This window comes from Rhinolophus hipposideros (genome assembly GCF_964194185.1).
Source record: "Rhinolophus hipposideros genome assembly, chromosome: 13".
NCBI classification, from domain to species: Eukaryota; Metazoa; Chordata; class Mammalia; order Chiroptera; family Rhinolophidae; genus Rhinolophus; species Rhinolophus hipposideros.
In genome coordinates, this window is record NC_138059.1 from 30,126,860 (window position 1) to 30,154,831 (window position 27,972).

The 27,972-nt window shown below is 38.4% G+C and overlaps 1 protein-coding gene across 6 annotated transcripts in view; it reads left to right on the forward strand.

Moving 5' to 3' along the window:
• The window catches only part of NCALD (neurocalcin delta), a 410,486-nt gene that overhangs the window by 203,942 nt on the left and 178,572 nt on the right, over window positions 1-27,972 (forward strand). For 5 of the 6 annotated variants that reach the window (XM_081070493.1, XM_081070498.1, XM_081070492.1 and 2 more), the window contains exon 3: window positions 20,975-21,024. The exons of the other annotated variant lie outside the window; for it this stretch is intronic. The gene's annotated coding sequence lies outside the window, so the exon portion shown is untranslated. The remainder of the gene's footprint in view (window positions 1-20,974; window positions 21,025-27,972) is intronic. 6 annotated transcript variants of the gene reach the window in all.

A 27,972-nucleotide genomic window follows, 5' to 3' on the forward strand; every position in this document is an offset into this window, starting at 1 on the left:
AGATCATATTGGCCACTGTCACTTACTGGCTGTCTAATCTTAATGCCATTATTTCACTTTTCTGAATCTTATTTTGAGCATAGTAAAATGGGGATAATAGTAGCTATCTCATGGAACTGTGAAGATCAAATGAAAAGACATTATCAAATGGAAAAATACCTCGCAAATGGTATGTATTCCACAATGTCAGTTTCTCTCTGCCAGGTTTGTTAACTCCGTGCAACTGTTACATTGTATGTTAAGTACACCAAATTTAATTATTACAAAACCTCATTAGTTAAATCAGAATTTGTAATTGTTTAGACAGGGCTGAGCAGAAGTTTATATTCTTTACTAAGAAGAAAGGAGTTTTCTGTCAACCAGAATGGTGATAAGGAGAAAAGTTAAGCTACTTAAAGCTTTTAGAAACTCCTATTTTCAAATAAAGAGAAAGGATTAATTAAAAACAATCATTAGCTAAATCACTGAAAAGGTTGGGGAGACAACCTTTTTAGTAATGCCACCATTGGTTCGTGTGCAGTTTCTTTGTGATTTACAAAGCCATAGCTCATTAAAACTAGTCTGTTTTCAGACATCTCATTAATTAAAATGTGCTTTCCTTTCAATTAATCTGGATCCCTGAATTTCCCTAATACTGAAAAATGGAACACTGAATCAAATAAAGTGCTGTCGATTGTCATCGAAACAGTGGCAAAGACCATTCATTTACACTAATTTACACTGTTGTTGCACTCCTCTTTCCTATCTCTTCATTAATTCATTGAACATTTATTGTCAGCCAGTCAGTGACCTGGCACTCAGTTACAGAAGAAGAATTTTCTTGTGGCATTAAGGTACAGAGATAAAGCTTGCCTTCTATAATAGAGGAAATGTGCATTCTCGCTTCACCTTGGGATCCCAATGAGACCCACGCACTGATAGATACCAGGTTTAACAAGGTGTTCAACAATGACATCTCTTGCTTCATCCTGAGAATGAATGAGGACAAGGCAAGAGTTAATTATTTGACTTCCCAGTAGTGAATACAAGGGTGGCCCACCCCTGTGGCAAGGCCCTGCAGACACTGGTGACCGCAGTAACTGTCAGGGATGTGGGGGGCCATATGCCTGTGCTCAGCTTCAGGCTTGAGGATACACCATAGGTCACCGTCATTATTAAGACATTTTCATGGATACGATTCCTTGTTGTGTATTTTTATTGCCACTTGCAAATTTTTAACATTATTTCTTTGCTTGTTTAGTTTTACGAAGATATGGTTAGAAATAACAAGGCTGAGTTGGATCATGCTGTTTGCCTCCTATCCTGAAGCTACAATTTTGATCTTTTCTTCAATACACTATCCAAATATGTGTAACCTGAATATTATGGCAGGACTGTTACTAGGCACTGTAGAACATAATTGTTAAGAGCGCTGGCTCTGAGTCAACTGTCTGCGTTCCAATCTCCATGACTTCACTGAAGGACTATGTAACCACAGAGGAGTTCAACCCCTCTGAGCTACGGCTCCTCCAGCTCTTAAGTGAGGGTAAGAAGAATATTATAAAGGTTAAATGCAGCATCCCACATAAAGTATTTAATCTGGGTCTTCAAGTACATGTATATTTATATGTTGTATTTATTTGTATATTTATATATTCAGTATGCTAAATAACATTATTTTGTATTACTTATATACAAAATATATATAATAAATATACAAATGTATAAATAATACAAAATAAATAGTGCTAATTTATCCTTATTGCTCAAAGTCTGACAGGCATCGCGCGTTCTTCAAAGTCAAGTGTTCTGATATTCAAACAGGAAAATGATGGATTCTTGAAACAACTGCTCACTGAGTTCAATAAACTTTAGGACGGATTATTAAGCACAAGTATCTCTGAACTCACCCCCCTCAGAATCCCCACTACTCCACCAAAACCTCTTGTCAAGGTCACCAGTGACCTCCAGACTGCTAACTGTGATGATCAGTTCTCAGTTCTCATCCTCGGGGCTTTTCAACAGCATTTGACATGACTAATCATTCCCTTCCTGTTGTTCTTTATTTTCCTTTACCATATTAATCACTTGTTTACTATTGTGGACTTTACACTCTTTGGTTTTATACTAGATCTATCAAAATCTTACCTGGCTGCTTGGTTGCATGCAAAGAACATTTGAGTGTCATACTTAAACTTAATTTTGATTTTTGTGTTTATTGATGTTAAGTTATGCTATCATGTCAATTTCTGTAGGTCAGTGCTCAGGGAATGTTTGCTAAATTGGGTGGTGACTGGGGACACTGAGTTTTTGGAATATGGCTCTGTCTCCTACATTACCATTAATTATATCTTAGTTATCTAAAATTCCTTACTTATTTCTGTTTATTCACCTTGTAGTTTTCACATTTTCTCTAATTATTATTATTAATTTTGCCTCTTTGATGTAGAATCCACTGCTTGTCTTAAGCTTTAAATATTCCAGCTGATTTATCTAGTTCATTTGCATCCAGATGTTTTCTATTGTTCTTGGGATCTTTAATTTGAGACTTCTTTGGCAAATTTTGTATATACAGTCTCTTACTTAAAAAATGATTTTCTTTTCCCCAGCCAGCTTGCCCCACTATTCTTGTCGTAGTGATATTATCACTTGTGTTAGCTTTGCCTAAGTCTGAGGAGGACGGTCCAAGTTGATTCTTACCTTCTCATTTTGTATTTAAAAACCTGACAAGTAGGCTTTTCTCATTCCCGTCTCAACCAAGATACTTGAAAATACCGTCTCAAAACGCTGCCTCCACCTCTTCGATTTACTTCTCAGCCTTTAGCAATCTGGTTTTTGCTTTCATAATCTGATAAAACTGCTCTGAGAAAAATTCAATCATGATGTTGTCTGGTCCCTTTTATTTTGTAGGTGCAAAAGTAATTGTGGTTTTTGCAATGTCTGTAACCTTTTAAATTGCAATTACTTTTGCACCAACCTAATAGTACTTAACTTCCTCTACTCACTCCTTCCCAAAGCGCTCTCCTCTCATCGATTCCATGATGCCGTTTTCTCTAGATTTCCCTCCTGCTCCTCTTTTTCTTTTTGGACTGATGTGTAGGCATCTTTTCCTTTGCCTTCTCTTTCACCCTTACTCCTCTCCAGGGCTCTGTTTTTGCCCCTGTATATTCTCTTCTCATCATGCATAATCTTCCGTAGGAACTCTTCCATTCAAATTCATTCAACCACCCCCTCCATGACTTTTTACTATTTCCTCTACATTAAATGCCCCCCTTTCTTTCCCTCTCCTACTCATCCTTCAAAAGGCATCTTAGTTATTCCTCCAGGAAGGTTTTCTTCAGTCCTTGTATTTGACTAACTTTCCCACCCACCTTGTCCCCAGGGTACACTGATTGAGACCATTATCACACCACACGTTACGTCGTAATAAATCTTCTGTGATTTCCTTGTAGGTAGGAATTATGACTATTTTTGTATCCTTGTGCCTAACACAGAACTCAAGAGCTTTCTTTGAGACTTGCTTTTCTCTGAATGAGACATAATCCTCTTCATCATCTAAGATTGTATCTCAGTTCAAGATTTTTTCTTTTAGAATTTACTCTAGATCACATTTTCTCTTGTTAACTTTCTATGGATTTCTGACAGGCCTATCATTTGCAAACTAAATCTCTTTGATCCGCTTCCTAGTTCTATCAAGGTCACTATCATATATTTATGTAATCTAGCTGTACTTTGACTTCAACCAACACCTATGTGCTGCTGACTCCTAAATCTTTTTCTGTAGCCCCAACTGCTATTCCAAACTAATTGTTTCTGCACATCCTACCCCTTGCATGTAAGCATTTCTTGTCATTACGTTACAGAGTTTCTGGTGCCTCTAGGTCTCCAACACCCAGGACATGTCATTCAGGGTTGATGAGGGGGGAACCACTCTCAAATCCCTCATTTGGATGTAGTATGTAAGATAGGGGAGGGGAACAGAGATGGGTCAGCATAGGAAAGAAGTGACAGGATGAGAATGTGGTTGTATCAGCTTCCTATGACAGCTGTAACAAAATACCAACTTAGAGACTTAAAACGACACAAACTTATTTTCTTAAAATTCTGGAGGTTACATGTCTAAAATAAGTTTCAGTGTGCCAAAGTCAGTGTCAGCAGGGCTGATTCCTTCTGGAGGATCTGAGGTGAGAATCCATTTCCTTGCCATTTCCAGCTTCTAGAAGCTGCCTGCATGCCTTGGCTCCTGGCTCATCACTCCATTCTCTGCCTCCACCGTTTTCTCTCTTGACTCTTACCCTCATGCCTCCCTCTTATAAGAACGCTTGTGATTACATTGGGCCCGTCTGGATAGCCAGGATAATTTTTCTATCTCAAGATCCTTAATTTAATCATACTGGCAATGTCCCTTTTGCCATGTAAGATAACATCGACAGCTTCTGGGGATTAGAGCATGGACATGTTTGAAAGGCTATTACCGTATTTTGCCATGTATAATGTGCACCCATATTTTTGTCCCAAACTGTCAGGGGAAAAAATTCTTTGTTTTAAATTTTTAATTGAAATTTTTATTTGTTTATATTTAGGTACTTGTTTTTTGTATTATAAAAGAATTTTAGCGTATATGTTTTAACATATTATGGTACAAGAAATTTTATGTAACAAATAATTACAAAACAGAAGAACAGATATAAGGTACAAGAAATTTTATGTACTGGTAACAAATTTACGATATTTATGCATCAAAGAAGGCCAAGAGCTCTTTGTCACTGTCAGGATCAACAGTATTGTCTTCTTCAATTTCTGCATTACTGGAATCTTCTGAAGAGTCACTTTCCTCATCCCAGTAAATTTCATCATCCTCAGTTCCATCCATTGCATTGTTGATGCTGATTTTTTAAAAAAAATGTTTGTATTAGTTTTATGTGTACAAAACACTGTAATAGTTAGACATTTATCATTTACACCCCTCACAAAGTGATAACCCCTTTCCCCCGATCCACTATTCTTCCGACATCGCACACAGCCATTACATCTAATGCTGTATTTTTTAAATGATTTCATAACCACTTTCTTCTTGACAACATCGCACGATTTTAGGATCCAATCACAAACCTGGGCGATGATGAATGCTTTCTTGATTCTGCCTGTAGCTATTAAATCATTACCAGCTGACTGCATCCACGATGTCCACTCTTTCTTCATTAAGGCCTTAAAGGGCTTGTTTACTGACACATCAAGAGGTTGCAGCTGGCTGGTTAGCCTACCAGGTATCACAGCAAGTTGGGTTTTCAAGTCTGCTGTGATTGCTTTTGCACTTTGTGTAAATGGGCTTTGAAGTTATCAAAAATAAGCAAAGCTGACTTTTTAAGTAATCCTCCAGGCCTTCATGGCCAGACTCTGTTAAGCCAGATTTTCATGCCTTCTTCATTCATCTGTCCTTTTTCATGCATGTGGACCATAACTCTATTTAGAATCTTTTCTTGCGGAAACATTTTTCTTTTGAACACGATCATAGGTGGTAGCTTTGTCCTATGTACACGACAGTGAAGTATGTTTTCTCATGTCCACTAGTTTTCACAGTCACGATCTTTACTCCTTTGACGTCCACAGTTCTGTTGGATGGCACAGCAAATGTGAGTGGGACCTCATCCGTATTGGCGATTTGGGACAGCTCCAAGTTGTAAGTCTTTCAAAGATTGATAACATAAGAATGAAATTCCAAAACTTGATTCTCACAGGCTGTTGGAAGTTTTAGGACAAGTTTCACTCGTGTCCTCATGCTCAGACCTTCTTTCTTCATAAAATTAAAGCACCATTTAGGTGTCCCTGAGAAATCATCAATGTTTTTCTCTCATGCAATCCTTTTACCCTCCTTTTACAGTCTTGTATCATCTTGATCAAAACTGAAATCCCAGTTTGATGCTACCCCAGAATCCAGGTCTTCACCTTCTGCTCCACTTCTGGCCACTTTGGAGGTTTCCTCGCGTTGCCTTCTTCTGTCTTGGCATCTGAAGAAGCGTTTCTTCTTGTTGCTCCACAATCTGATGACACTCTCTGTGGGAGGAGGTCCCAAGTGTCTCTCGGCAGCTCTGTTGCCATGCTCCCTAGCATATTTAATAACTATTAGCTTAAATCTTGCAGTGCACAAAAAAACTGTTTTGGCATTTTCCAAGGGATTTTCCAATAATTTTTGTAAAAATATCAGCTAGATTGTTAGCTCCCGCCTAAAGTGTACAAAGAGAAATGCCGCGGTGTTCACCCTGTGGTAATGAAGTCGGCATCACCTCTCTTATCAGGTCAGAGTCCCTCACTCTGGGGACAACAACACGTGGCTCTTCATTTCATCTCCTTGAATCTTTGATGGAAGTTGCTTTCATTGCTAGTTCGTCATAAGTTCAACAAAACCTATTATCGTATTCCAGGGTATTATTTTACACACAGATATCATTTTTGATTTCTAGAGTTACACTTTTAATTCATAAGCATAATAAAAGAATTAAAAACATTTATCTGGATATGGAATTAGTATCACCTACGTATAACGCACATCCTTATTTTCCCCTCCCAAACGTGGACAAAAAAGTATGCAGATCCTGGTTTGTGGTATCTGAGTTTATAACAGTCAGAGGCCCCTGTTTAAAAAATTTAAATTATGAACACAACATTAAATACACATGGCAAAATGCGGTAATCAGCCTACAGCAGTTGTCCTGGGTCAGGGGCAAGATACAAGCAAGAGTCTCTCCTCTTGTAGTGGAAGGGAATCCAGAATCTTTTATTTTTAGCAGATGTGAGGGTCAAGGAGTGTGTGTGTGTGTGTTATTAATAATGCCAAGGGAAAAAATTCTAGATAGTTTTTTTGTGTAAAAGTGATAAACCTTAGAGTCATCTATGTGAACTGCCTTTGATTTATGACATCTGATAGCAAAATAATATTCTCTAACTAATTAACTTGTTACATTATATCATTTAGGTTTTGTTGTACTGCAATATGCGCAATGTCTGCTCCCCACCCTAATAAAGCACGGGGGTGTTAGTGTCAGTAGCTCTGATGAGTTCTCCGGTTAATGGGGACTTTGAGACTGGGCTTTAGGACTCTGAGCAAAGGATGAGAGAGATATTTTTAGCGTGCTTATTTTCTCACACATCCTTTTTCTTTAAAGGGAGCTGTGATTAAAGGAAATAACTGTTTAATTTTTAAAAATGGGAAGAAAGTCCTTTATGTGAGAAACTTGACAGCCATATAAAACACACGTACGCCAAAGCAGATAGTCTACTAACAAGGCAAATGGAATTTAAAAAAACCACTGGAAGATGTCTTAGTTTGGTTTATCCCCAGAAGCAAATTTTGAGGCAGGGATTTGAGTAAGCAAGTGGAAACTTGATTACTTCAGAAAGTCTCCCAGAGTTGTGCCTGGAAGGCAGTGGGGCATTTTATCCATCAGCTCCCACTCTCCACTGGCTGAGAACCATCCTTGGCGATTTTCTCCTCTGCTTCCTGGCTGCACCTACAGATTGTAAGTCCCTGTCACATTGGAGAGGCCTAGAGGCAGACAGTTGAAAGGTGCCCAGGGGCACCACTGAAAGGGCACTGCCAGCCTTAGAGGAGTCTGTACTCCCTCTGCACTCTCCATTTTTACTATTAAAAGTTTAAATAATGACCAGGGCTGTAGAGGGACACACTCACCCCACTCTACACTCAACTCTGGTGCTGATGAAGCATGGTTTGGACTCGGCTACTTTGATTGCTATCTCAGGAAGATACCTTAGAGCCAAGAGTCCAGGGGCAGGCAGGATGTGATGCAGGGTGCCAAAGACAAGAGTTATGGAAACATCTCTTCTCAAGTGGTAGGTAGTGTGCAGTGGGGACTCAGGGATGGCCACCATCTTTTATCAAGAGAAAGATGCCAGTGTTTCTAATGGGATGGGTCTGAGCTGTGAGTGAGACAGATATGGGGTCACACCAATTAATACAGCTGCCTCCTTCCCAAGCCTCTGTTCTCTCGTATGAAATAAGAACAACAAGTTCTCCTTTTTAGGACCATTATGTGAAAGAGATACTATATGTAATTGGCTCTGCATGGTGACTGGGACATGCCTGTACCCACGAATGGGTAATTGTTTTACTAAAACAAAAATGAAAAAGACAGCAAAACAAAAAAAATGATTAGGAAGAAAAGAAAGGTTATTAATTGTCACTTGAGGCAACTGTTACAAGATTAAGTCACAGGTGTTCATATGTCCTGCTAAATAATGTCTGACTGTTTCACAGCTCAGGATATAAAGTCAAGCGTGTGTTTCACTTGAGTCCCCAGTCGGGGTTTCTTTCTGCTCCACTCCACTTCCTTAGTAATTCTCTGGTAAAGTTTCTGATTTCAGATGCACAGTGGCTCGAGCACTGCCAGAAGGGCTGGGCCAGCCTTGGAACAGAGGCCTGGCCTCAGGCACTGGAGGAGTCTCAATTTCTTACCAGACCAGATGAGTGAATTGCTGCAGGTCATCCACTAGGTTCTTATGTAAAGTCCAGATCACCATTTGGCAGCAAACGGCCTTTTCACCCTGGGGTGGACATTCTCTTGTTCACTGATCCTTGAAACAAAGATAATTGGTACTTAATCTGCCGTAGGCCAGCTGACCCTAAAGCCCATAAATAAAGGCAGAAGAATGGTCCAGGCTGGCTTCAGTCTCAGCAAAGCCAGAAACGATGGTGCTCAGGAAAGAGTCTTATTCTGATTATACGAGTTCTGACAATTAAGTTCACAAACTCATCCTAGAAAAAGTGCTACGTACCTCATTGCTGAATATCACACAATCACTTTCGAAGTACTCCTCTTGGGAAGCTACGCACTTACACCAGGGCCTAGTCCACCCTTTAAAGCAATTTTGGAACTCTGTCTGGAATGGCCATCAGAGCTGTCGTCATATTACCCTTGATGTCCTGAATGTCATCAAAATGTCTTCCTTTCAATATTTCCTTTATCTTCGGGTGAAGAAAGAAGTCATTGGGGGCCAGATGACTTCTTTAAATGTTATTCCCATGAAAGAATGTGTTCTGAGTTCTTATCTGCCAACCTCAAAGGACCTGGCTAATGACTGTTTTTCACACCTACTCACCGTTCTAGCTTATCGCCTGCCCTTGTCTAAGGACACCGTGTCCTCCTGCCCTTTAAGTCAGTCCCTCAGGACTCATTTCCACAGCACTGTGACTTTGCATTTAATTTTCGTTGCTCAGCTTCTTTTTATTCTTCTTTTACTAAAATGCTAACACTAAACTGTTGGGTTTGTTAATCCCAAGTAAACAACAACTAACAGTCTAATTACGTTCAGGGGCAAGTTTCAGGAGGCAACCACACGGAAAATTTTAAGAAACAAAGTCCTGGAAATGAATACAGAGACAGGAATAGAATAAAACACAGAAAACTAAAATAAAAAATATATAAATATAAATAAAAAAATAAATTGCACAGTGTTTTGAGCCTGGGTCTATTTCATGTAGGCGCAAACAGGGCAGCCTGAGGGCAGCCTCATGGAATTACCGATGTTCATAATGGTTAACGTGAGCGTTGGTATACAAAAGGCGGAAAATTTGAAAAATTCTCATCCAAAGAGGTATAAATTTTAAAGTTTTAATTTTTACAGGGTCTCTGTGGTCCAGAAGGCTTATTTCTACAGCATTCTCATACATCATTCTTTGATGGTGTTGCCGAAAAAAGATACAATTTTATTAAATTGATGGAATTCAGGGGAAGTGTAGAATAATGGTTAGAACTAAGTTTTGGAATCAGACAAGCTTGCTCGTAAAACCTTGTTCTTCCACTGATTAGCTATACGACCCCTCTGAGCTCCATTTTCCTTGCTTATAAAAACAAGCGTCATAATCTCCTCCTCAGTTAGATCTTGGAGAGATTGTCCATTTCTTAATTTGTGTCTGTGAAGGATTCATTGAACAGTTGCTGTGTGAGACTTTTCGCAGGGTCATTTTCCAGTCAGCTTCTGGTTTGTCATTCAAATTGCAGCCCTGACAGGTTTCCAACGTTGCTAGTGTACAACACTGTGTCAGTGCTTCAGCATTAAATAGACATGAAAACATGTGTTAAAATATTTTCCTTCTTTTTTTTTAAGGTTCATTTTCTTTGATATGTTTTCTTATAGGAGGTTGCACTCAGAATCAAATCTAAACCTCCACCGGGCCCTGACCACCTCAGGAGGCTCATCTATGCTGTTCTCCTCCGCACTCTCTGCTCAAATGCTTTCCCATCCCCTGGCCTTTGCACGAGCTGCTCCATCTGCTTACACTGTTCTCTACCACTTGGCCAGGTTGATCTTTCTCACTTTTCAATTCGCAGCTTAGAAGTTACTTCCTCACAGTCTTTCTCTTAACATTCATCCTTCTCTGTTAGGCTCCATCTCAGAGGCAGCTTCTCTGCCTTTCACACTTACAACCATGTGCACTTGCTTTAGTGATGCAGGTGTTTAACTTGTGCTCCATCTGCTTCCCCCTCTGGACTGGATGCTGTGTAAGGCCAGGGGCTTTGCTGGTCTCATTTACTGGATGTTCCCGGTGTGGAGCACAGAGCCTGGCACATTCAGTCCTCACATATTTTCTGAATGACTGATCATGAATAAATTGGTGAAAGTTAAAATGACGTGGGAGGAAGAGCATGAGCGGGTGACAGAGGAGGGCAAGGTGAGGGCCAGTGCTAGAGGGTAAATAAACTGGGATCTGGCCCTTGAAAGAGGGCAATGAAAGAGGAGGCCAGAGGAGAGAGCAAGGCTAGTGTCTGTTAGGTGAAGAGAGACTTTGGAACCACCTGTTCCAGGCTCCTGTTTTAGCAGTTCTCAGTAGGAAACTGGCAGTTCTAATTTCCTTGCGTGGATAGAAAAAAAAAATCCCATAACACAATTCAGAATGTGGGAACAGCAGCCCTGGATCGTGACAGTGGAAACTAGTGGTGCTACCCTTACCTCTCTCATTCCCTAGGGTTCCCCACCACCGCCTGATCCCTCAGCCCAAACCTTCCTGACCCGACCCTGACACCAGTGGCATTTCCCGTTACTTACCACACACTAAAACTTGTGTTTCCCAGAAGGACAGTGGGGAGAAGTTGTTAAGACTTTGGTCTCTGGAATCCAATGATAGCATGGAAGCTTTGGACACGTTATTTACCTTCTTTAAGGCTTGATGTGAGTAGGCAATCATAGAGATGGTTCTAATGATTAAATTGGATATCTCCTATAAAGAGCTTAGCTCAGTACCTGCGCGTGGTTAGTGTTCAGTAAAAATTCTTTACTGTGAATCCCCTCAAACCACACCCTAGCGGGATTCATGACTTTTCACTTTAGACCACTGAATGGTCTGCCCTCCACAGAGCTCTCTGGTTTCCACGATAGCTATGTTTATAAATGGTCAGCTGTGTGGTGAGTATATATAAGCTAAATAGCTTACATATATAATATATAAATATAACATATATATATGTTATATATATATATATGCTGAAGTTTATTCTAAATGCCCTTAAAGGATGAATATCATCTGTTTCCAGTTTGTGTTCTGAAGCATGGTACATCTTTTTCCAGATGAATAAATGTTAAGACTTTTTTACTTCCTGAGGAAAGTTAGGATTGGATTTTCAAACTCAAATTACCAGACTTATTAAATCAAATTAAAATGAAATGTAAAGAGCTATTGAATTCGATTTACAAGTACTTGTCAGAATATACAGCTCAGTGAAAATGTCGTGTGTTGGGTAAAATAATAGATACCAGCACTGAGACCAGGAGCCATTTCATTCATTAGCATGAATGGATGTTATGGCTGACAGATAGGATAATTAGAAACAATGGTTAAATGGTATTGGTAACTATATTATATCTTCATATAATATTTAAACGTTTTCAAAGCAGTTTTTACCAAAATGTTTTTAGATTTTCACGTCATAAACCTTGAAATTTTTATATGCAAACAAAATAATATATAGTAACTACTTTAAGCACTATCACCATTAAAAAAGGATGCACTTCAGGCTTCTGAAAAAGCGAAGTTGGCCAACTGTATTTATTTATTTGTTCAAAAACCATAAACTTCCTGATAGAGATTGTCAAAGTAAAGATCAACTTGAAATGAAGGTCAAATTTAGGTGATTATATACCATTTCTATGTATAGAGACTTAGTGATGGTAAGTGACTGCTCCAAAGTTAGCCCACTGCTAACTAATGCTTGAGCTCGTGTTAGACCCCAGAATTCCTCACTTTCACCCCTGTGTTCTTTCTACCTTATCTCTTGTCTCCCTTAAATTAGCAAGACACATGTAAAATCTACAGAATTTCTCTTATGTATATGTTTTGATGAAAGCAGGTATTACATAAACAATGGAATATATACTCTGTTGATTATTTATACCTGCATTCCTACATGCCCATGTGTATCCCCCCTCACCTCCATCATTTTCTTATAAATCTCTGGGGGGAAAATAGATAAGATAGGCTGTGTTTCAATGCACTGCTGTGAGCAGATCAATGAAACTTGGTATAGGGAACAGACAGCTTTAATACCTCTCATGTGATGTCCTCTTCTCCTGGTCTCATCCAGTTGACTTAGATGCCACCAAACAAGCTTGGTCTTCAATGACCTGTCCACTCTGATATCAGAGAAAGCCTTTGGGGACCTATGTCAGGTCAGTTCTAGTAATTGCTCATTTGTGCACCTTGCATTTTAACCAAATACCTGTTTGTTTATTTTTTCAGTAAAATTTGAAAGTCTGAAGTTGAGTTAGCTATATAGAGGGTGCCAAGAATATGCATACACATTTTACGAAAGGAAAACTGTATTAAAATTGTAATACTCAATACATACCGATAACAAAAGATGAACACAAGTCACGTTTGACTTCTGCAATTACAAGAGGTGCTCAAAGTGGTTACCATCAGCATCCAGACATTTCTGATTATGGCGAACTACTTCTTGAGCAACGTTGACCAGTGTCCACATGTACACATTTTTTTGGAACCCCCTGTATATATTTTAAAATGTAAAACACTTTGAATTAACTTTGACTTGATTCCACATTTTAATAAAGAAAAACCCTAACATATCACTTTTCAAGTTGTAATATGTCTGTATGTCAACAAAGTAACTATGAGATAAAGGAAAATATATAAAAACCATTCCACAGATTCTTTTTCAGTTAAAAAAAATCGTGTTTGGAAATATTACATTTTATTAAGCCAAAATCTATTCTAAATATCTATGTTATTAGAATTTATAGGTTATTATGAGTAAGAAAATAATTAAGACTCTGTCTTAGATCAAAATTCGTATATTGCTGGAACTGAAAACAACAAAACAACTACCATTTGTGGAACATCCAGAGCTTAAATAACTTACCTGAGGTCCTTACCGCTGAGATATATTGCTTCTAGTCTGTTCAAAGAGACACATTTGTTAACTTTTTGGTAAAGCTCCTAGTTCTGCTTTAGCTGTATTCAATTATCTGATAAATGCTTAAAGGAAAATAAATCCTCAGTGTATTGACTGAGACGCATTTTGCAATGATTGATGCATCGTCAAATACACAGAAATTAGTAGAATGTTGCATTTTTTTCTAACATGTCAGTTGGAAGATCTCTTCTTCAATTATTACAATTATTTTTTTTAATAAAGAAGGGAGGGTATTTAGAAACCCAAGTAATGGCACACTCTTTGATATTTTATTCTTAGTAAAAGTGATATTTATATTTAAGAATTCAGAGATACAAGTAGAGATTTCTTTTTAACATTTCCCAAGAGAGCTTGACCCTGCTGATCGTTTTGAAACTGTATTAGTTGGACTAATTAGATTGTCTAGACTGGTACTTCCAGAGGTGCTGAAATGCACTTTTCTCAAAGAGGTTATAAGTGCCAGAAACAAAATCTGAGAGACCATCCCCACCCCATGTCCATTGGTGATGGAATTGAATAGATTATACCCTCTTCGTGGAAGCCTTCTTAATCAGACACGCTGGTCAAGTCTCCTCACAGGCTAACCCCTTTGATCATTCCTTTCTTCTGACCTATGAATCAAACCAATATATTATTCCCATTCATTGGCCTGTGCTACACTGATTTCTTATTGTTGCCTTAAGGCCCTGTGTCTGCTAATTCTTTTGGAAATGTCCCTGAGCTTTGGTACATCTGGAAGGTTTCTCATTTGGTGCTTGCTCCTAACTGACAAATAAAAGTTCTCGTTTTTGACTGTCCCTTCCCTTGGCTCTGTGTCCTCTTCTAAGGAGTTTATAAATATCAACAAAAAGTCGGTAAATATAATAAACAAGTTTTATAAATATCAAAAGAAGTCTGACTTTTTTTTCTAGGTGATTCCTTTCTGCAGAGCCCCATCTCCACCCTAACTCTACTCCCTTTCCCAAAGGTGTAAACCCACGACATAGGAAGTGGCAGTCTGCCACTAAAATAGGTGGGGATAAATGGCCCTACAAACAGTTCATAGAGATATTTGTATCGGCATGGTTATTTTGCCTGTTTTAGTTTTTTAATTAAATTTTTTTTAAAATTACACTTCACATTCAGTATTAATTTCAGGTGTATAACATAATGGTTAAACATTTATATAACGTATGAAGTGATTCTGCCCAATAAGGCCCTGACACAATAACATTATTACAACATTATTCCCAATGCTGTACTTTATATTTCTCATGACTATTGTATAAGTACAAATTTGTACTTCTTAATCCCTTCACCTTTTTCACCCTGCCCCTGAAACCCCCTCCTACCTGCAACCATCAGTTTGTTCTCTGTATGTATGAGTTTGTTTTGTTTGTTTGTTTGTTTTGTTTTTCATTCTACATATAAGTAAAATCATATGGCATTTGTCTTTCTATGTCTGACTTATTTCACTTAGCATAATACACTTTAGGTCCATCCATGTTGTTGCAAATGGTAAGATTTCATTCTTTTTTATGGACAAATAATAGTCCATTGTATATATGTACAACTCTTCTTTATCCAATTGTCTATTGATGGGCACTTAGGTTACTTCCATATCTTAGCTGTTGTAAATAATACTGCATTTAACATGAGGGTATCTGTAACTTTCAAATTAGTGTTTTCAGTTTCTTTGGATAAATATCCAGAAGTGGAATTGCTGAGTCATAAGATAGTTCTAGTTTTAATTTTTTGAGGAACTTCCATGCTGTTGTCCGTAATGGCTGCACCAATTTGCAATCCCACCAACAGTGCACTAGGGTTCCCTTTTCTCCACATCCTTGCCAGCACTCGTTGTTTGTTGGTTTTTTGATGATAGCCATCCTGACAAGTGTGAGGTAATATTTCATTGTGGTTTTAATTTGCATTTCTCTGCTGGTTAGTTACGTGGAGCATCTTTTTATGTCTGTTGGCCATCTGTATGTCCTCTTTGGAAAAATGTCTATTCAGATCCTCTGCTCATTTTTAAATTGGATTGTTTGTCTTTTTGCTGTTAAGTTGTATGAGTTCCTTATATATGTTGGATATTAACCCCTTATCAGATGTATCATTAGTGAATATTTTCTCCCATTCAGTTGATTGTCTTTTCATTTTGTTGATGATTTCCTTTGCTGTACAAAAACTTTTCAGTTTCATGTAGTCTAATTTGTGTTTTTTTTTCTTTTGTTTCCCTTGCCTGAGGAGACACATCCAAAAAAATCTTACTAAGAGTGATGTCAGAGAGTTTACTGCTATATTTTCTTCTACAACTTTTATGGTTTTGGGTCTTACATTTAAATCTTTAATCCATTTGGAGTTTATTCTTGTATATGGTATAAGAAAGTGGGTTAGTGTCATTTTTTGCATGTATTTGTCCAATTTCCCCAACACCACTTATTGAAGAGACTGTCTTTACCCCATTGAATATCCTTGCCTCTTTTGTCATAGATTAATTAACCATATAAGCATGAGTTTATTTCTGGGCTCTCTGTACTGTTTTGATTACTATAGCCTCATATTATAGTTTGATATCAGGTAGTGTGATGCCTCCAACTTTGTTCTTTCTCAAGATTGCTTCGGTTATTTGGAGTCTTTTGTGGTTCCATATCAATTTTAGGATTATTTGTTCTAGTTCTATGAAAAATGCCATTGGCATTTTGATAGGGGTTGCATTGAATCTATATTTTGTTTTGGGTAGTATGGACATTTTAACCATATTAATTCTTCCTATCAATGAGCACGCTATATGCTTCCATTTATTTGTATCTTCTTCAATGTCTTATAGTTCTCCAAATACTCGTCTTTTACCTTCTTGGTTAAATTTATTCCTAGATATTTTTTTTTGTTGCAATTGTAAATGGGATTGTTTTCTTAATTTCTTTCTGATAGTTCATTATTGGTGTATAAAAATGCAACTGATTTCTGAATATTATTTTTTTATCCTGCTACTTTACTGAATTCATTTATCGGTTTGAATAGTTTTTTGGTCGACTCTTTATGGCTCTTGCTATATAGTATCATGTCATCTGCAAATAATGACAGTTTCACTTTTTCTTTCCAATTAGGATGGCTTTTATTTCTTTTTCTTGTCTAATTGTTGTGGTTTGTACTCCCAATACTGGGTTAAATAAAATTGGTGAAAGCAGACATTCTTGTCTTGTTCCTGATGTTAAGGAAAACACTTGTAGCTTTTCCCTGTTGTATGTAATATTAGCTGTGGATTTGTCATATATGGCCTGTGTTATGTTGAGGTATGTTTCCTCTATTCCCACTTTGCTGAGAATTTTTATCATAAATGGATGCTGGATTTTGTCAAGTGCTTTCTCTCCATCTTTTGATATCATCATATGATTTTTATCTTTCATTTTGTTTATGTGATGTATCACATTAATTGATTTGCAGGTAATTGAACCAACCTTTCATTCCAAGAATAAATTCCACATGATCATGATGTATGATCATTTTAATGTAGTGCTGAATTCGGTTTACTAATATTGTTTGAGGATTTTTGCATCTGTGTTCATCAGGGATATTGGCCCATAATTTTCTTCTTCTTCTTTTTTTTTTTTTTTGTAATGTCTTTGTGTGGTTTTGGAATTAGGGTAATGCTAACTTTGTAAAATGAGCTTGTGAGCCTTCTTTCCTTTTGAATTTTTGGGAGTAATTTGAGAAGGATAGGTTTTAATTCTTCTTTGAATGTTTGGTAAAAAATACCTGTGAAGCCATCTGGTCGACGGCTTTCATTTGTTGGGAGATTTTTGATTACTGATTCGATTTTGTTAGTAGTTACAGGTCTGTTCAGATTTTCTGTTTCTTTTTGACGCAATCTTGGAAGTATGTTTCTAGGAATTTATCCATTTCTTCCATTTTGTTGGCATATAATTGTTCATAGCATTTTCTTACAATCCTTTGTATTTCTGTGGTGTCAGTTGTCACTTCTCTTTCATTTCTGATTTTATTTATTTGGGTCCTCTCTCTTTTTCTTTTGATGAATCTGGTTAAAGGTGTACCTTTTAAAAAAAAAAATCTTTTCAAAGAACCAGCTCTTGGTTTCATTGATCTTCTGTATTTTTCTTTTAGACTTTTTTTTTTTATATCAGCTCTGATCTTTATTTGGTCCTTCCTTCTACTCCCTTTGGGCTTTGTTTTTCTTTTTCTAGTTCCTTTAAGTGTAAGGATAGATTGTTTAGTTGAGATTTTTCTTGTTTCTTGAGGTAGGCCTGAATTGCTGTCAATTTCCCTTTGAAAAATGTTTTGGCTGTATGCCATAGATTTTTTGGGGTTATTGTATTTTCATTATCATTTGTCTCAAGGTATCTATTGATTTCTTCCTTGATCTCATTATTAACCCATGCATTGTTATTTTGTTATTTTAGCCTCCAAATGTTTGTGTGTTTTTCGTTTTTCTTCTTATAACTGAGTTTTATTTTCATACCATTGTGATCAGAGAAGATGATTGGCATGATTTCAATCTTCTTAAATTTCTTGAGATTTGTGTTTTGTGGCCTAACATGAGGTCTGTCCTGGAAAATGTTCCACGTGTGCTTGAAAACAATGTGTATTCTGCTGCTTTGGGCTGAAATGTTCTAAAAAATATAAATTAAATCCATCTGGTCTAATGTGTCATTTAAGGCTGCTGTTTCCTTATTGCTTTTCTGTCTGGATGATCTATCCATTGAGGTTAACGGGATTTTAAAGTCCCCTCCTATGACTGTATTACTGTCGATCTCTCCCTTTATGCCTATCAATATTTGCTTTATATATTTAGGTGCTCCTACATTGGATGAATAAATGTTAACAAGGGTTACATCCTCTTGTTGGATTGATCCTTTTATCATTATGTAATGTCCTTCTTTGTCTCTTGTTATAGTCTTTGTTTTAAAGTCTATTTTGTCTGATATAAGTATTGCTTTCTAGCTTTTGTTGGGGTCTCCATTTGAATGAAATATCTTTTTCCATCCCTTAACTTTCAGTCTGTGTACGTCTTTTAAACTGAAGTGAGTCTCTTGTAGGCAGCATGTGTATGAGTCTTGTTTTCTTATCTATCCAGCCACCCCGTATCTTTTGTTTGGAGCATTTAATCCATTTACATTTGAAGTAATTATTGATAGCTATGCAATTATTGCCATTTTATTATTCATATTTTTAATCTTTTGTTTTCTTCTTCTTTTAAAGGAGTCCCTTTAACATTTCTTGTAATACTAGTTTGGTCGTGATTAACTCCTTTAGCTTTTTCTTATCTGGGAAGCTTTTTATTTCTTTTTGAATTTTAAATGACAGCCTTGCTGGGTAGAGTAGTTTTGGTTGTAGGTCCTTGCTTTTCATCATTTTCAATATTTCATGCTAATCCCTTCTGGCCTGCAAAGTTTCTGTTGAGAAATCAGCTGACAGTCTTAAGGGAGCTCCCTTAAAGGTAATTAACTGTCTTTCTCTTGCTGCTTTTAAGATTCTTTCTTTGTCTTTAATCTTTGACATTTTAATTATGATGTATCTTTTTGTTTGCCTCTTTAGGTTCATCTTGTTTGGGACTCTGTACTTCCTGGACTTGTATATCTATGACTTTTGCCAGAATAGGGAAGTTTTAAGTCATTTTTAGAAATAGGTTTTCAAATCTTTGCTCTCTCTTCTCCTTCTGGAGCCCCTATGATGTGAATGTTGGTATGCTTGATGTTGTCCCAGAGGCCCCGCAAACTATCCTCATTTTTAAAAAATTCTTTTCCTCTTTGCTGTTCTGATTAGTTGTGTTTCACTACATTGTCTTCCAAATTGCTGATTTGATTCTCTGCTTCATCTAATTTGCTTTCAATTTAATTTATTCTTCATTTCAGTTATTATATTCTTCATTTCTGACTGGTTCTTTTATGTGGTTTCTATGTCCTTTTCTCTGTTTACTATCTCTTTATTGAAGTTCTCACTGAGTTTATCTATTCTTTCCCTAAGTTCATTGAGCATCCTTATTGCCATTGTTTTGAACTCTGTATCTGGTAGATTTCTTGCCTCCATTTTATTTCTCTTCCTGGAGTTTTGTTCTGTCCTTTCATTTGGAACATGTGTCTTTGTCTCCTCATTTTATCTGCCTCCCTGTGTTTGCTTTTCTGTGTATTAGGTGATCTGCTACATCTCCCAGTCTTGGCAGGGTGGCTTGTATAGTAGCTGTCCTCTGGGGCCCAGTGGCATAGTCTCCCTGGACACCTGGGTGCTCTAGGGGTATCCCTTGTGTGGGTTGTGTGTGCCCTTCTGTTGTGATTGAGCTTTGATTGCATTTGTCATTTCAGTGGGTAGAATTGACCATATCAGGCTTACTGGCTGTGAGGACTGCCAAATGCATTAGCTGTTGTATAGGGCCTGAACACATGGAGTGGGATTAGCTTTAGTGGGGCTCTGTCTGAGTCTACCCTTTTGGCAAGTTTTCTGTGGAGCTAATTGGGTGGTGCTAATTCTGGTGTAGTCTGAAGCTGGTCACTGGGTGTGTTTGTTCTGGGTCCTCTTGGGAGGGGCTCCAGTGCAGTCCCAGGTCAGCTGGTGCCTATGCACAGCCTGGTGCCACCTGGTAGGAGCTACAAAGTGATCTGTGGTTGGTAGCTGCCTGTGCTGGCCTGGAGGCTCCTTGGAGAGGCTATGCTGCAAATTGACACCAGCTACCGCTAGTGTGGGGCTGGGAGCCACTAGCAAGAGGTACAGGGCATGCTGAGGCCAGCCACTGCTTCTCTGGGATTTGTGGACCTCTCAGAGATTTTAGGAAAGTCTGCAGAATGGTCATAGGCTGGCTGCTTTTGTGGATTAGCCTCTGAAAGAGGTTTGGCCCAACACATGAATTGGGTAGAATGAGATCTCAGAGAATCACCAGCGTGGGGTGAGGGTAGTGGTATCCCAGTTAATAGAGACTCAAATATGGCACCCAACTACGCCTGCGGGCTATGTGAGGGAAGGGCGACGAGAAGGAACAAAAGGAACAAAATGGTGACGAGAGCTGCCCCTGCAGCCCTTGCCCTGAAGCTAGACAGTTCAGTTCCTCTTCATATGTCCCTGGTGCTTTTTGGGCTATTCCCCAGCACTGCAGCCCAGAGCAAGTGGGGCAATCACTCGTGCATGAACCCTTTAAGAGGAATGTCTGAGACTCCAGTAGCCCTCCATCTCACCCAGACAGAATCCCTACTGATTTTCACAGCCAGGTGTTGTGGGGGTTCCTCTTCCTGGAACTGATGGCGTGGGCTGGGCCATCCTGGGACCCCGTGCTCCTCAGTGGGGGGGGAGCCTCTACAGCTGAGTTAGGCCTCCTGATTCTTAACCGCCACACATGGTATATGACCAGTGCATTTCTCATCTTCACTCCTACCAGTCTCCACATGGCTTCTTTTACGTCCTTAGTTATAAAAGTTCTGTTCGGCTAGTCTTCAGATGGTGGATGTTCTTCAGAAGGGTGGATGTTCTATAATTTAGTTGTAGTTTTGATGTGATCATGGGAGGAGGTGAGCACAACATTTACCTTCTCTGCCATCCTGACTGGAAGTCCTCTGCCTGTTTTCTTTTAGATCATCTCAACTTTGCTCTCTTGGAACCACCCACTTGTGACAATCATAAAGTAAGTGTACATTTTAATTTTTCTTTCAATCAGCTGTAAATGGAAATTGCAGTTTTGTTCAGTGGTTTTCACAAGATAGAGTTTATTAAAATATTTTATCAGTGAATAGTAGCATAATGAATGGGAGTTTCATATATAATAAAAGATGTTAACCCCCTACCTCTTTAAAATTTGCCAAAAGGAAAATGGATGGAAAATAAATAAATAAGACACTGCTTATCACCCTTTGAATATCACCTGTAGCATAATAAAGTATATTTGAAGCCACTGAGAAAAGTGTTTTTTATATACCAGCTTCATCCCGAGCAGTTGCCAGAGTCCTTTACAACAGCCTCTTCCTTCATTTTAATTTGGGCCAAGAAATATCTTAAATGGCATTACATACCAATTAACATATAACTGAGAGTTTAACACCCAATCAGCACATAAGAAATATTTGTTGGAGAGTAAATGGGTGGATTAATTAATTCATCAGTTTTATACTCTGTGAGGTCCTTACCACTATGAGGCAATGTGGCCCTATGGTTAGTGCCCCAAATCTGGAGATGTTTGGGATCAATTCCTGGCCCTGTCATTTAGTAGCTGCATAATTTGGGGCAGGTGTCCAAACTTGTCAGTGCCTCTGTTTTTCCATCTGTAAAATGGGGCTAATAATACTCCCTAGCTTCTTGTTGTTGTTATGAGGTAATTATGAGGATTAAATGAGTTAATATTTGCAAAGTGAGTAACATAATGCTTGACACAAAATAATCTCTGCAAAAATGTTTGTTGAATAAATTAAAATAAATTAAGCACATAGGGGCCTTCCAAGATCCCATACTAAGAGAGTGAAAAACTAGTTTAGCCTAGTAGCAATAACACTGTAGTAGCAACAAATACACTTACCATCCAAGTCTTGTCTTCCAGTACTATTTCCTGATAAAGGGAACTAGGGCTCTTAGGAAAAATGGCTGATTTAAGACTGGGGCAAGAAATATGCAAAATGAGCCTGGAACATTTTATAGTGCCAGAAGGTGAGAATGTGCTGAAAGAAAAAGCAAAAAACAAACAAACAAAAAATACCTCACAAAGGTTAGTGTGACACTGGGTACCAAAAGGATGTAGGAACCAACTGAAAATGTTCCCAGTGGCCAAAACTGAAACAATTTGAGTAACAAAATATATAAATTAGTACTGTGATGTAACCCAAAATATAAATAAATATCTATACTGATATAAGTAAATGAATGGATAGATATCTGAGGAGACTAGGGAAATATCTTATGCAGAATTCCAAATAATGTATGTGTATACTCTGCTCTTCAGGAAGTGAAGCCTAACTCCTAATGGAAGCCACACACAGTGCCTGTCTTCCAAACAGTACAATATGGAAAGAGAGAAAAAAAAGAGTACCTTATAGTAGAGAAAACTGACAAATACCCCCTCAAACCAAGTGACCAAGGTCAACATCAACAGTGCTACGTTATATTGAGAGTAGATATCCTTGAAATGATGTGGTGAGAAAGGCATTTTGCCTCTGTGGTCTTTCTCCCCAAAACACATTACCCCAGTCTAATCATGAGAAAAACATAAGACAAATTCCAATAGAGGTGCACCCTACAAAATATCTGGCTGGTAGTCTTCAAACTGTCATCAAGGTCATGAAAAACGAAGAAAGTCTGAGAAACGGTTAAAACTGAAAGAAGCCTAAGGAGACATGATACTAAATGTTATGTGGTAGCCTGGATGGGATCCTGGACCAGGAAAAAAATATTAGGTTTAAAAAATAAGGAAAGATCAATAAGGTATGGCGTTTAGTTGATAATAATGTATCAATAGTGGTTCATTAATGGTGAAAAATGTACTATACTAATGTAAGATATCATTCATAGTGGAAACTGGGTGTGGGGTATACAAGAGCTCTCTGTACTGTCTTCACAGTAATTCTGTAAATCTAAAACTGTTTGAAAAGAAAAAGTTTATTTAAAAAAATAATGGAAGTGTGCACAGTGAAAAACTGGTTTGGAGGTATACTTGGCAATTTACAAGCACCTATAGAATAATAATATTTAAAACAACGTTGAATTCAACTCATTTATGTTTTGAGGCTCATACGTGGAGAAATTATATTCTGCATTTAAGTTCTGATTTGGATAAAGGTATGCACGTTTATAAAGCATTCTGCTGTCTTTCTGCAATCCTCAAAAGGAGGAAGAACATAACTGGCAACACAAAACTTTTTGGCAAGAATATTTTTATAGGCGTTCAAAATGGATGATGACATCATGTGCAGTAGCTATACATTGCAGTATAACAAATTACCACGAGTTTAGTGGTTTGAAACAACATATAATTTATTCCACAGTTTCTATGGATCAGGAATCTGGGTGCAGTTTAGCAGGGCCCTCTGCTTAAGGTCTCACAAAGGTGTAATCAAGATTTTGGCTAGGCTGTGTTACATTTTGGAGCTTGGGTTTTTTCATCTAAACTCACATGATTGTTGAAGGAATTAAGGTGAAGTTGTAAGTCAGAGATCCCCTGTTTACTTGCTGGCTGTCACCCGGGCCTTCTCATCTCTTGGATATTGCTCACATTTCTTGACATGTGGTTACTTTTCACAGGCCTTGTTACAATGTGGCAGCTTCAAGCAATCAGGAGACTCACTTCAGCCTGCTAGGATGAAATCTTACATAATGTGATCTAATCAAGGGAATGATTATCCCATTGGCGTTACTGTATTCTATTGGCTAGAAGCAAGACGGGTTGTGCCTGTACTCAGGAGGAAGGGATTATACTACCTAGTGACTTACTGGGGGTCACCTTAGGGAGTGTCCACTACAAGAGGAGAGTTTGGAAACACATACAGGCAGCTGGGCACTGGGATCGCCACCATAAATAGGCAAACGAAAGACTCCGACAAATCGGAAATGCTTGCCTCTTGCTTTTCAAGCAAACTATAGCTCAAGGAAAATAAATAGGTTTCATTCCAGCCCTCCATCCCCACCCCCACCATGCCATATGTAAAATTATGTTTAAAAATACTCCTCAAAGTTATCAAATGAGAGTTCTGATTATTTGAAGATGAAAGAGTCAAGAGAAAAGCTTCTGGAGATAGTGCATAAATACATTATTTTCTTGTCTAGTGCTTTTTCTAGCAGTGAAGAAATTTTCACAAAAATATGTTCTCAACTCAAAGGCAACAATGTTTATTCATTTTAAGAAACGTCTTTATGAAAGTTCAAATAAAGTGGTCTAATTTTCAACTTTTCATGAGTTTTCATTTCTGAGACTAGTTTTTTAATATTCAAAACTCTGTCTACTAATAATTATTAGTCGGATGATACTGTTTAGTTTGTATTTTGTACATTTTACATGATACTGATAAACTTGTATATGTTAAATATTTATTTTCTCTGATTTCTATTTCTGAATTCTGAATCCTTTTCTTATACAATATTAAATACACAAATACTGATATTGTCATTTTGCTCCAGTTTTGTAATCCCCACCCAGATTTTCATGAATTCAATTTTTTTTTTCTGATTGTTCCTTAGAACACCAAAATGTCCCAGAAATCGTAACATTTAGCCATTGGAACTGCATAAAGCAAGTTGCTGCTTGTATCTGGAAATAAAGCTCGAACATCCTTCCTTAGAGTCTGTCTGATTGTGGGGCTAAATGTGACCACTGCATCTGCATGTCCATAGAAGTTACTACAAACCTAGTAGCAGATTGAACCAGACCTTTATGTCTCAGATACGCAGCCACCTTGAAGAAAACAAGCAACTGTAGAAAAGGAGCTCATTAGCAGCCAAGTTGAAATGGAAAGGAAAGATATGCTGCAATAATTCAATTAAGAAACTTGGAGGAAAGATTTCTTGTGGATCTTCCTTCCTCACCCTTCACCTCTTTTTCAAGTCTCTTCATACCCATATTTTTCTTTCTTCTGCTCAAAGCTAAGCCGTAGGCTGTAGCTATTGGTTTTTCTTATGCCAAGAGTTACAAAGTGTTGTCATTCAGAATGATGAAAACATAATTACCTGTAACTATCAGTAAAATAACTCATTTAGCACATAAAGGTCAAAGCTTGCTTGCTTCCTTCCTTCCTTTCTTCCTTGCAGTTGTTTTCTTTGTAGGAATTAAATAAATGGATCTTTTTTTAAAAAAATACAAAATAAGTTAGAGTAAATAGAAGTAACCTTTCCTGCTTGTGAAGGAAGTATTAGCGAAAGCCCAGAAGAGCATTTGTCTTTGGTTGGAAGGCCACAGGATAAAATGATTCTTTATCAGAGCTGAATCTAGTGCAAGGTCTTGGAATTTTCCACGGTGTTGGCCCATGGTAGTCATCAGATCTCTTTCCTACAGTTTTAGTTGAGGGGTTTAGACTTGCCTAATGGTTTTCTCAGCTTTATTTGCCATGTGTCTTAGTATATAAATCTGATACTTTCACCTGTTAGTGAAATTCTGGATTTATTTATTATATGAATTTGTTTCTAGATTTTGTTTCTGGATCATCCTAACATTATTTTGCATCATGGTGATTAAATCCAAGTTGGATCTCCTTGTTTGGGAGTGCTGTGGTAGCAATAGGTTGTGGCCATTTGGGTCTTCTTTTGGCCTAAGACAAGCATTCACCATCTTGTTCATTATATCTCTTTATTTGGTACTGTTCTTGGGACTCTGTGTCCCCAGTGAAGCCAACACCACCGCCTCCTACACTGAGCTCTCCTTTTCCTCAGTTTCCTATTATACATATGTTCTGTGTCTGGTAATTCCTGTCTTGTCTTATTCAGCCATTGTTTGCTATTGATATTTTTTCTCTCCAAAGAGACTATAAGCTCTTTGAGGGCAAGGATTCTCTCTTGTTGTCTTTTATGCCTTCATGATGCTCATGGTTTTCAGCACTTAATGTTTACCTGCCACCATGCCCCATGCCTCCAACTCTTATACCTAATTAAAACAGTGTTTTCTCAAATTGAGTGAATTATGTACTTTCCATTTGCTTCACCCTGAGCTGGGGGCTACAATGGTGGGGTCAGCCAAAATGTCCACCCCTGTTTTTAGAACCTCTCATCCTTCTCTCAGGACCATCTGCCCGTTCCCAAAGCTCCCAGGCTCCTTTCTAGGCATTTCTCCTGGGACTCATTCTCCAAGGCCCTGACCCTCATTGAAGTCTCAGCTGAGTATGAACCCTCCTAGGGCAATCGTGTTCTAACGGAGCAATTCTGAAGACCAGGAAAACTTCAAGGCTCCAAGTAACGCACCTCCAATGGTGAAATTCCAGGCACCATGACAGACAATGGTGGAGATATTTTTAACCCATCCTTGTCTGGCCTGCCTCAAAGCACACCGCACAGGTAGATGCCTACTCGGAGTGTTCACAGGTGCACCCCGCCTAGGGACAATTAAAAGAATGGCAATGTTGATCTCTGTCCTTGTGGTGTGATTAAGCTGGCCGGGGAGTTGGACTGCATGTGCCTACAGGGGCAGACTGGTGTACTGTTTGAGAGCCTTTCTTATCACACATCCTGGGTGCTAATCTCAGTTTTTCTACTTATCAGCTGTGTGGCCTTGCACAAGTTTCTAAAATTTTCTGAGGCTCCTTTTCTTTATCTATAACACCAGGATAACGAAGCCCATCCCAGGATATTTTGAAAATTCAATGAGCTAACATATGGGCCATTCTTTACACAGAGTAAATATGCACAACATGCGTGCCATCAATAATAATAGTAACTAGAGCTAGGAAGGATCGTAAGTCCAAGCAAGGCAGTTTGGAGGTCTGAGGCTGAGAACAGGTATGTAGAGTGAGGCAATGGTGGTGGAGAAAAATGAAGGAGACCTTGCTAGAAGAGGGCTTCCTCACCGCATAGGAGAACATGAATCCTGCCCACCTGTGCTGGCTTAGCCACAGGTGCCCCTGATCAGATGGCCTGCAGAGGCATTTTTGGCATGGGATTAGCCTGCTGGGGTCCACATTATCACTGCTGAGCAGACAGTAACGGTAGCTTCACCCTTCTCATACCCGTTTCCTACTTTCTCTCCTCCACTGGACTGTGTGGTCCTCAAAGCCAGGATCTTACAGTTCATTCCTGTTATCCCCAGGCCACTGCCAAGAGTACATGCTCAGGGCTTACTTATTGGTAGAATGATTGAAAGGATAAAAGATGCTGGAGTTTTGCTGCACTACATCTAACAACACAAGTGATATGAAGGATTTACAGCGACTCAGTACAAGTTTGCGAACATATTTTCCCTGCATGATTCAGTCCAGTGAGATATGGAAATATTGTGGTTCGTGGCTCTCTGGAGCAACGTTGTTTGTAGGGTCAGAGAAGAAAGATGTGAGTTAGGAAACTTGCAACAGCCTTAAAAATGTTGGTTATGGTGCATAAAAGGAAAAATAAACAAACAAACAAACAAAACCCCAAGCATGTAATATGGGAAGAGGAGCCTTGTAAAATCAAGCCTGATGCCAAAGGGATGAGTTGGCAGATTGGAATGGATCATTGCAAATCCCTGCAGCCACCTGGCTTGTGATTTCACGCTTCTCGGAGCTTCTGTTCTTCCATGATATTTGGGGATGAATTTATTCCTATCTTATTGGCCTTCTCCAAAGGAATGCTTTTTGTAAAGGCTGTATGTTTTCTTTGCATCTTGTTTACACCTTGCCATCCGGCTGTTTACAAGATTAGTCTCTCACACTCTGCCTGTGGTGTTTTCTATTCTTGTGTGGTTAAAATTGCCAGAGGAGTCTTTGAGCCACTTAATTTTGGAGAACGGGGAAGCCATGCTGCCCTGTAGAATTCCAGCATGGCACGGCATCTCCCCTGTGAAGGAGGCATGTAGCAATTTTGAACTTGTAACCAGCTGTGAAACTTCGCACATTCAAGTATATTAAATGCTTGAAAGTGCCTGCTGTATGTCTCATTACAGAGGTACAATACCAGGCATGACTTCTCATGTGAG